Here is a 9295-nt window from a genome sequence, read left to right on the forward strand (position 1 = left end):
CTAAGTCTCTTGATCGTTATTCCTTTGCAAAGCCTTCTCAAACAGTTCCCTTTATCACCCAAATGCTTGGGTGACCCAAGCAGTCCAGCATGCAGCAATGAGTGTTTTGCTTCAGAGAGAGAGAAAATCCATATGTGAAAAGATAATCAGGTGTCATTGAAATAATATTGCCTTGGACACACAGCTGACCAATACATTTCCTCTTTTCTGCGACAGCTGTCAGTCATGTAGATGCAGTGTAAATATTTGCTACAAGCACTCCTGTGTGGATTGACTGTTTTGAACTGTCATCAGACCAGAAGTAATTTTTCCAACACGAACAGATTGGGGAAAATAGCTTACTTTAACAAGCCAGAGAAAGTTGCCAGGACTCGGACTTCATGAGCTGACGAAATGGATAAGATAAGTTTAGAGGTCCCACTCGGTATAGGTTAATACTCTACTTACTTTAGTTTATTGGTATTTAGATGACGCCTTTATCCAAAGCGACTTACAGCATGGTCATATACAGCACACAATAAAACATGAATAGAAAAACAATAGTAAAAATAGGAGAAGCCAATATAAAAGGGGAGATTATATTATTAATAGAGTAATTTATTTTCATCTCACAACTATATAGGCTAGCTATAGCCTATATTATTTTCTATTGGAAAGCTGCAAGTACAACCATGGCTGAGACAGAAGCAAAATGTCTCACCAAATTACAAGTCATTTACTCACCACCAAACATCCTCTGATGTGCAAGAACAAGCTCATATTTGGGTGATCTATGTCTACTAATGAATGAAATAATATGTCGTTAGTCATTGAAATGTAGTTACCGGTACTTGTTGTAACCAAGGGTTTAGTGAGTTGACATTGCTGATCAAAATCCTGTTACATCCAGTTTTCCCAACAGTCCTTAACGGTCACAGTGTTTTCTGTCAATGAAAGTTAAACTGTTTCAGCAGTGGAACGCCCCGAGGCTACTAAACTCCTACCTCCACCGCTTCTTTCACCTCATTGACTTCTGACAATGTCAGATTGCATTGTTGTGTGTGTGTGTGTGTGTGTGTGTGTGTGTGTGTGTGTGTGTGTGTTTCATGTCGTCCAGTGCACAGTAGTGTGTGTGTGTGTGTGTGTGTGTGTGTGTGTGTGTGTGTGTGTGTGTGTGTGTGTGTGTGTGTGTGTGTGTGTGTGTGTGTGTGTGTGTGTGTGTGTGTGTGTGTGTGTGTGTGTTAACGTTATCCAGTGCACAGTTGGTTGCTATTTACTTAGAGGGAATACTGGGAGGAAACCCAGCCTGAATGAATGAATTCAACAAAATAAAAAATACAATACACTACTAGGCATACAGTATAAAATAACTCATCTAGGATATCACAATAAAGTCGTTAAACTTATTTCTATTTTGGTCCTGGGGCTTTGGAGAACTGCTTCTCCCCTTCAGGACCTTGAGTTTGATGTCTCTGGTCTAAAAGTCTGGATTAGACAATCTGGGCTTTAGGTGTGGAGAAATGAATGGCTATGAATTAATATTTAATCACTGACTATGCACTCAATCTGCCGACAGTCATAACATAACCGATAACGTGCGCCGCATGTCATCACCTCTCTCTCTCCACACCTTTCCTGCCTGCCTACTGTCCTATCTGAATGAGGCAAAAAATGCCCCCCAAAAAAGGAAAAAACTTTATCCTGCAGCATGTCTACGAAAAATTATGTTAGCATGTCACTGTATTGGAAATGACTATTGAATTGAATGCTCCTTTATTATAATATTGCTTAGTATTCCTCCTGATATTTATTGATGTTTTGCTGGATTGTCACAAGTCATCTGTAAAAGCTGCCTGAGGCTACTTTGCATTACGAACTCAGGCGGCAGTGAGAGGCAACTGCATGGACTTTAGCCTGAAAGTTTGAAGGACTTCATTACCCAGAAGTCATGTAATGTGTTTGACTTAAACGTCTTCTGCTTAGTGGCCGACTCAGCTATCATTTTGAGTCCAAGCTTTCTCTGGATGGCCTGTCCAGTTCCCGCCAGTGTCCATGTCCAACATGATGTTTGGTCAAATGGGGTTAGTGGGGATGGGGAGTTTGAATATCAATATCAATATATATATATATATATCAATATCATCCCCCCCATCAATAACCTGTGAAAGTTTCAGGTACTTTGGATCTTGACTGAGAGTCTGTGACTGTATTTCTGAACAGACTGAAATTTGCCTGGTGAGGCAATTAAATTCTTCTTTGCTTAGTTTAACGGCAGTTGGCAGACAATTCAATTCAAAAACTTTCTTAGACAATCGATGTATGATTGTGCACTAGTGATTTGATCAAATAAATCTCATCTCACAAGACATTACATTAGGTTCTAGGACGCGCTAGTCTCAATAGCAGTATTGATAAGCACGGACCTTATTGATTTTCGGCTTTTAAGAAATTACCGATCCAATCAATACTGGGTCTTCATCCCTCCATCCCTACTGATAAGACAGTATCTCATACTGTAGCTTTCTCTCCTGTTATAGCATCTCCACCTGTATATATGGCAGCTTGTGCCCAGGAAAAACCCACAGCTCACCCCAGGTGAGCCAATCACCCCAGGTGGAAGCATTTACACTAATCAACAGGTGAGGGAGGGAATTGGATGGGTGCATTCATACAGGGTACAGTGAAGGAGAGATGACCCACAACCACACACAGTCACCCTGTGACGTGTGTGTGTGTGTGTATGTGTGTGTGTGTGTGTGTGTGTGTGTGTGTGTGGGGGGCTAGTTTTACTACCTACTGTATAATTACGTTGACTAGTACATACTAGAATGATTACTTTTAGTCCATGGGCCGGAGCTCAAAATTCCACTTGTCGGTACCATTCAAGGTGGCAAAACTTGCTTATAAGTTTTGATAAGATACATGTCTGTAGACTATATTTTGGTATGATAGCCATTCCGGAGTGGTAGCTGACACACGGTTATCAGCTCTTGGAATTAACAACCCCTAAAGTAAATAGCATGTTAAGGCTGGCGCATAACCTTGTTTAGGCTCATGGTCAGAACTTTTTCCAATGTATTATAATGTGTTTGGTCCTATCTTCTTAAATCTCATTAGATACCTAATGCCTATACCTTAAATTGTAAAAAAAAAAAAAAAACTATTTGGAGCAAAAACCAGTTGGCATGGGAAACGATACACAGAAAATCATTGGATGTCCTTCTCTTTTAAAATAATAGCAACGTCAACATCAACATTTTAAATAAAATTAGTGAAATTGCAAAGGTCCAGTGTTTCAGAAAGTGCTTTATTTCTTTAGAGGCCTAATAGGCCTTGGTCCTCTCAACAGCTCACTTTTCTATCTTTCTTCTAAAAAAGTACAAAATTAAATATGAATACACTTAAATATCACTAGAAATACAGACTTTAAATTGTAAAAAAAAAAAAAAAAAAAAAGGAAAAATGAAAAAATGAAAAAATAAATAAAACAGTTTGCATAGGAAACACTAAATAGACAGACAATCTTCATTGGATGTCATCAACAATTTAAATAAAAAAATACAATTGCAAAGGTCCAGTGTTTCAGAAGTGCTTTGTTTCTTTAGAGAGTCGTAGCAGGTCTTGGTCCTCTCAACAGCTCTTTTCTAGCTCTCCCCACTTTTTTTAGTCGTCAAAGGCTTTACCAAACAAATACCCGACACAATCATTCTGTATAGTGTCCAAATTCACATTAACTCATTGAGTGCCAGCCACTTTTGGAGAACGGACGCTCCCAGTGCCAGAGTTTCAGAGCGTTTTCAGTGATTTCTCGAGGCTCACAGAATATTGTGTGATATTACTATGTAAACACTGAACACGCACAAAGAACGATGAGACTCTATTCTATCATCTGCAAAAAAAAGTTTATTGATCCCATTTTCCGTTCTTTAGTTATGAGCCAGAGAAGATAGCTTGATTCATCCAAAAACAGCAATTTTTTTCTAGAAGCTGAGATAATTGGCCTTTTGTGAAATTAAACATTTCAAGCACATCACTGACTCTGAAGCTAATCTTTTCTAATGTAGTCACACCTCAAAAATAATTTCCTTCAATAAAACAGTGAAGGCCAGGGAATTTTGTTTGGCAGAATAATATTTTTTAGCTACAACCAGCAGCGTCGTGCACTGCTGGTTGCAGCTTCTTGCTGGTCTTGATTTGCTGCTGGTGGGCATCGGATATTCTGGCTTGCGTTTGTCAATCCTGTCCTGCTGCCTGGGTCTGTCTGGGTGTTGTGTGCTGCTCTGCGTGCCCCCCCCCCCCCGCCCCGCCTCGCCTCAACTGCACACTCCTCCTGTATGGGAGTGTCTGTGGTGGCTCTCTGCTGTGCTGAGTTTGCTGTGCGCACAGTGAAGGGTGCGCGACATCCAGCTTTTTTACAGCGTTCCGTGTGTGTTTGTCACCGGCAACCATGCTTCCAGTTGAGAATAATAACAACTCCACGGTGTGGATGTGCGGATGTGCTGTCGCAACCGACACGGAGCGGCTCAATTGTGGGAGCAGATTGGCTGCTGCAGGCACAGCTGCAGTAACGTGCTTCAGCATATCGATGCATACGGATGCGATGCGATTTCCGTTTCCATAACGACTTCTTCTTTGTTTTTTCCTTGCCTTTCTGTTATGTGGAGAGCACTGTCGCCACCTAAGGGTTCTGTAAAATAGGTTAGACACATTCAATAGCTCCCATATTGTAAGAGGCGATGTAAGAGGCTTAGATCGACACCCCCCCGTCAAAAAACGCAATTGACGAACATGTTCGTCCTTGGCACTCTACGTTACTATTTGAAATGACGAACATGTTCGTCCATGGCACTCAATGAGTTAAAAAGCACAGACACTTTTTTTAGTCATCACAAAATCTATACCAAACAAATGCATCATACAATCCTTCTGTAGTGTCAAAATTCACATTATAAAGATACATAAAAAGTGTCCCACCGTTTCATCTTGGTTGCCAAGGCTGACAGCCTTAACTCCAACAGGCCTGTCCAAGTGGAACTCTTTTTTTAATACATCCCATCTAACTAGTGGGGTCTTTTTCCCCTCCAAAGTCATTCATTCAGGGGCCCTTTACACGAGGACAGTTTCTGGAAGAAACGACACAATAGCGTTTCCTTCACACCTTCTCCCTGTTTACATGAGCGCTGTTGAATTTTTAAAACGCCGTAATGTACATGCCAGGTCGCTAGGTGGCAGTGTGATCACCTTATTCTTTACCCATACAAGGACGCTTCTGCATGACGTCATTTCGAAAATCGTCTTTCCGGTTTTAAACGCGGAAGTAGAGTCCGCCTTCCGCAGTCATTTCGACTTGCCAAAAAGCTTTTTTCAAGCTAAAAAAACCCCCAAACTGTTTTAAAGTTTTAATATTTGTCGGGTGAGAATGTAACAGTTTATCAGAATAACGCCTATTGGAAATCTTTAACGAGCAGCGAGGACCGGGAGGCTCCCGGTCAGCGCAGCACAGTCAGACTGTGCTGTCGGACTAGCTATCTGTCAAACCCTACTGTTGTAGTTAGGCTACTGGCAGTGAGAAAACACTGTCGACGTGCTTTTGTAACTAACGTTAAACACAGACCGGGTACAGCCATCGGCTCCTCGCAGCAGTAACGTTATGAACATGTAACTGAAGTTGGCCGCAGTGTAGCTTAATTCTGAATGTTGCCAAACTTCATTCATACTGACGTTTTATTTGGTTGCCAACTCGCGCACGGCTATGGCATAATCGCGTGTGTCGCCTGTGCAGGCACGTCAGAGTTTCTGAAATGTGCCATTCCAAAACGATTACATGGAGCACTCAGCGGGAAGCGTGTCAAACAATTCCACTCTGGAGGGTGGTTCCAAAATGTGTCGTTTCCTAAGCGCGAATTCGCCGTCGCCGTCTAAAAGGGAGGCACTGATGATACAATAATTCCCCGTCACCATAGGAAACCGTCCTCGTGTAAAGTGCCCCTTAGATGTTCATTTTGTTTCACATCAGCGATGCGATGGGATCTCAGGGAGGTCATGTGTCCATCAGGGTTCATGCCATACCTCCTGTGCAGAGAACAGTCCTTTCTCAGGGCTTTGCTTGCTTCAGGCAAGTTGATGATGATGTCTGGTCCATACAGTGGCTCTCCCTGCAGAAGCAGTCCACTATGCTCAAGGCCGGGTCCTTCCACGTTGAAGAGTGGAAATCCGTTTTTAAATGGCCGACTTGCAGAAGGGGCGAGGGCGTGCGCTCGGCCCGAGGCTGCAGACTGGGAGCGGACGTCCGGGGGGATTTTTTACCGTGCCTGGGATGACGATGATGTCGTTTTGGACAGCAACCTCTTCTCAGAGGCTGCTGATCTCCGCAGACCTCTGCGGAAAGCAACCAAAGAGGACCACCCTCACCCTGGCCACCAAACGCTGCAACTTGCTGTTGCCCGCCACAGTCGGCTCACAGCCACCACACAGCTGGGGAAGGAGGGGGAGAGGCAATCAGACACAATCCAGATACAAGCCAGGTTGCTACAGTAGCAAATGTAAACAGGGGCCATAGCTTTCAGTCCAGACAGAGCCATGCTTACCGGTACATAGGGATATTAATGATTAATCTGCGTCAACCATTTGATCGATCCAAACATATATTAACCGATTAATCGACAATGCTATGTGCCATTTTAAAAGAAATTGCTGAAATTATTTAACAAGACAAGGGTGAAATTTAACGTTCAGCGGTTATACAGAGGAAGAAGAAAGCCAAGCAGGTAGGCAAAAAGTCCAGTGTGGGAGAATTACAGCCAAAAAGACACCAGTATTGTAAACATTGTAATACAATGTTGAAATTCAGCACGTCTACAAGCACAATGACAGCTAATGCAGGAAGTTTGGTTGGGTGATTAACTTGTTGAGTGGGCCTAAAGACACGTTTTGTCTTTTCTATGTTGTATGACAAAAAGCTGCTTTTTGGTAATGATTGATTAATTGATCGTTAACATGACCAATTAATCAATTACGGAAATTGATTACAATTTGCATCCCTACCGGTACATATGGCTCAGCCAATTCCACTCCAGTATGAAAATACCGTGTGCAGAAGCTGTTTTGGTGAGTGTGTGTGTGTTGTGTGTGTTCTCACCTTGTCACTGTCCAGGGTGTTCTGTGAGGTGTGTGAGGCCAGAGAGACGGTGTCTGGCTGGCTGCTGCTGCCTTCACCCTGGCTGTCCAGCTCCCCCTGCTGGTGAATGGTGCGCTCCTGGATCAGGTCCCTGATGTGTTTAATCCAGGTCTGTTTGTTCTGGATGCTGGACGCCTGCCATTGGTCAGTGACGAGTGGGGGGAGTGAGGGTCAAAAGGTCAAAGGTTAGGGTCGGCCACAAATTGACTTCCTTATGCATTCTCATTTTATTCTCTGAGTGTGTCGTGCAAGTCTAAGATCGCTTTCACATATAAGCTGGTGGACTCGGTGCCATTCAGGGGGGTGAAGTTGCAACATTGTTGTGATTTTCATTTGGTCTGGTTCACTTTCACACAACAATTTGTCACAAGCACCAAACTTTCTGAACAATGTCACGTGGTCGAAACAGTCACTGTCTATTGGACAGAATAGAGAAGGGAAATCTCTCCAGCAGGCTTCTAGCCTGGCTGAGGGCTGACTGAACAACACAAGTGAATCCACAAAACACAGACATGGAGCAACACCACCTGCGATATTGGGATTTCTGGTTTTACTATCAAATAATTATTTAACAAGAATGTGCCCAATATGAGCAGCAGATGAGGCAGCAAGCTGTTGAACATTTCATTCTACAGATGAGAGTAGCCTACGTACCGAAGGAGATAGGCAAACCGGGGGCCAGCTGTTGATAAATGTGATGTTGTTATGATGACGTATGTCATGACGCAGTGCAGGTACTGTACACGTGTGCACGCCGCAGTGTTTGTTTTGCTTCCTTCTACCGTCTTCTACTCATGATGCACTGCATGAGTGCATCAGATGCACTGGCGCTCTTGTGTTTAGTCCGGGTTGCTTTCACACAACAAACGAACCGCGCCAGGGTTCACTTGGAAGCGAACCGAGACCCACGTTTTCAAGCGCACCAGAGTTTGTTTGTTTGTTCTGCAACAGTTTGTTTGCGCTTTCACACCACCCCAAACGAAGCGCACTATCTGAGGAAACGAACTCTGGCGCGGTTAAAGCGGACTAAACAGCTTATATGTGAAAGCGACCTAAAGCAACCTGTGCTCTTTATCTCTTCTCTCATTGGTTCCCAAACTGGGCTACGCGTACCCCTAGGGGTACGTGGAGGTACTAGAGGGGCTACTTGAGAGAATGGGCAAAATGGACTTAAGAATAAACCATGAAAATAAATGTGCTCAGGAATTGGAATTGCAACTCTTTCACTCTATTTTTTATTTTCTAAAGTTCTATTCTTCAAAAGGGGGGTTATGTAAGGGTTAATGCACGATGAGGTGTCCATTATCAGAAATTATTGGACGACGTGGAGGCGTGAACCGTCCGAGGCGAAGTCCAATCATTTCTGATAATGGACACCTGGAAGTGCATTAATCCGCTTATACCATGGTCACTTGCCAAAGAAACAAAACAAGACCATTCATTTATATTTTCATGCATTTTGCAATCAAAATGTAGTTTTCATAACCTTGGATATGAGTTGAGAACCGGCGAGATAAAATAGTCCCCTCGATTGCTGAAGATTATCATTGGAGAAAATGGCCGATGAGTGCCTACACCTGGCAGAATTTCTAGACCATAAACTAACTAATAATTTTGCCAATGTCTAAGAATGCAAAGCCATGTAACTGGCTGGTTAAACTCACATTCCAGGGAATTACGTTAACGTCTGCGGGTCTTATAAGACGTAAGTGGCGCGTGCCGCGCTCGGAGTAGAAAACCATCTGAAGCTTTCTATGTCGGAGTCCAGGTATGTTTTGTACAAGGACGTCTCTCAGTGTGTTGCTGTTAACTGCCCATTTCGTTGTTTTCTTTTTGTTGATCTCGTCTTTTTCCTCTTTGACTTGATTTGTATCAGTGATACAGGCAGTGCGCGCTCTTGCAAAGTTCCTGGCTGGCTTTCTGCAAAGTTATAAACAGAGCTGGTTTGACAGTTGACAGCTGAGAGCCGGCTTCTGTCAGCTGACATTACAACATCTCAGAAAACGACAGATTTCTAAATAGCAGTTATTTTAATAAACTGAGCACACAGGGGTAATCTAAATAGTTACTTTGACCAATTTTTTTCTAAACTTATAAAAGTGCCATATTAACCCTTAACGGTGGTATAGAGCTCAAATG

This window comes from Poromitra crassiceps, assembly GCF_964638095.1.
Source record: "Poromitra crassiceps genome assembly, contig: HAP1_SCAFFOLD_483, whole genome shotgun sequence".
NCBI classification, from domain to species: Eukaryota; Metazoa; Chordata; class Actinopteri; order Beryciformes; family Melamphaidae; genus Poromitra; species Poromitra crassiceps.